The following is a 2,412-nucleotide window of genomic DNA, read 5'->3' on the forward strand; positions in this document are numbered from 1 at the left end:
GCATCTCTTTTTAATGAGGAAGAAGAACAGCTCATTTCCTGGTATGTCGCAGCACTTGTGTAAGGTCAGAGGCGGAGTCTCATCCACCTCCTATACATGCTGTTGCTTCATCCTGAACAGCGGTGTATTTCCTTGTCTTAAATAAATAATTACTATAAATCTAAGTTTGTGTGTGTCCTCTGTGGAACAAGGCTCCCATATCAGTATGCTTGGGGACAACATACTGTTTGCTAGCATTCAAATGACACTATTTTCAGGAAATTGAGATCAAGTATCATTCATCGAGAGTTGATAATTAACAGGAAACCCTTTCCTGGAGCACCACCAAGTCATTGTTTCAGGTATTTACTAATCATATTAACTTTTTGGACCAACAAATCAGGTTCACCAAGGAGAATATGGAAAATATGACAGGTTAGCCATCCTAAACTGTGAGATTTCCATCACTAATAGGGGACATTTAAAAGTTGATGTGTACAGTAAACCAACACATACACTTATCATCCACTCAAGCACAAACTGGATGTCATCAGGACACTCCAACACAGAGTGAACACCATCCCCACAGATACAGCAGCCAGAGAAGCAGAAAAACATCATATCAAGAAGGTCCTGAGTAAATGTGGTTATCCCAGCTGGACGTTTGTCAAAGTTGGGAAGGCACCTAAAGAAAACTCTATGCGATCCTGGAGAAAAGAAGGACAACTGCTGCTGTTCACATGTTCGTTTATCTGCTCCACAGATGAGAAATTCTATCCATGATCAGAAACTTTATTTATGCATTGGAGAATCCAAAATGAGCATGTACATGGATCTCTGCTGTTCAGAAAACCACAGTCTGTAAGCAATTAGCTGCAGCCAACTTCCCAAAAGAAACATAGCAGTACACAAAGTTTTGTATGAGAATCTGCATCTATCTGATGCACATTGCCATGATTTATACATCGGGGAAACCAAAAAACCTCTGGCGAAGTGGATTGCACAACACAGATGAGCCACCTCATCAGGCCAGGACTCTGGCCAGTCAATTTACACCTACAGGCAGTGGACAACCTTTCAATGATGAGGATGTACACATTCTGGACAGGGAGGAACGCTGGTTTGAGCGCGGAGTCAAGGAGGCCATTTATGTAAAAAGGGTGTATTGGAATTTCTTTCATTTATATATTGGTCACATTGTTTTATTGTATAATGCTTTGGTGCCACTGGGGTGTCTACCTCACACCCTATTCAAGCACTCAGACAGATGGTCGGGGTCTGGTAAGGAAATGGGGACATTCACACAGGAAGCCTGGTAGTGGAGTCTTTTGTTTCTCTTTGAGGATAGGGGAAGAGACAAGGAGAGACAAGGAGATCAACCACTGTAAAAGGTAACAAGAGAGTGTGAACTCTTTCTTTGGGGAAGACCAAAGGTGTTAAAACAGCAGTGCAATACCTTATGTTTCGGTAGAAGGTATTTAAACCCAGGGCTGTGCAGGGTTGAGGAGAGACTCTACCGGTCACGTTCCCTGCGATGGCTGCTCTCTCACCAAGCTTGGTTTTGTTCTTTATTAAAGGATGTTTGCTACCGCTCACAGTTTGTCTGCAGGCTTTATTAAATGAAAACTTCCATAAGAAGGGAAAGACCATCTCTGAATCAAGGAGGGTACAAGGGTACATCTCACCATCTTACAATGCTGTGATTGCAGCCATTCCCCAACTCTCTCTGAATGGTACTCATGGCCATTGATCAATAATCTTTGATCAGTGATCAATGGTCCTTGATCAGTGGTTGTTGATCAATGTTCATGACACTTTGCATATTAATGCATATTAATTCATGAAGGAGGTGGCTAGCACAGGGTTTATCCAGCGAGAACAAACAACCAAAACATCTGTTTACTACCAGTGGGAGAAAACATAAAAAGAATTACCAGATAGCAATGAATGACATACTAGCTATCCATGAGGTTGAGGATCTGGGGGAGTGAAAGAAAGCAGATGGCTTCTACAAAGCACAAGCAGCAGCAAAAATTTGACATGACAGCAAAAGTGACATGACAGAGACGTATACCTGAAAGAGCTACGAAAATTTGATGAGCTGAAAACAGGAAGCTCACTCAGTGTCAGGGGAGCAAAGAGAGAGAGGCTCAGATAGCTGCCAACTATTTACAGAGCATAATTTAAAGCTTTATCTTTCTACATCAGAGAAACACACTTATTTCAGTATGACTTGTCAAACCATATTCAGCATCTTCAGTGTGGCTTTAAATACATCAGTGTTGTGTAAGCATAATAAGAGCAGATAGACTTTAAAGGTTTTTGTCTGCATATTTTAGCTCCACTCTGAGCTGCGTGAGTAAGCTCGGTTTTTAGGAACATTGGTGAAACCACACAAGCAGCTGCAATCAGATGACAGAAAGGAAGCTCAAC

The sequence above is a fragment of the Oreochromis niloticus genome, linkage group LG3 (genome assembly GCF_001858045.2).
Source record: "Oreochromis niloticus isolate F11D_XX linkage group LG3, O_niloticus_UMD_NMBU, whole genome shotgun sequence".
Taxonomy (NCBI): domain Eukaryota; kingdom Metazoa; phylum Chordata; class Actinopteri; order Cichliformes; family Cichlidae; genus Oreochromis; species Oreochromis niloticus.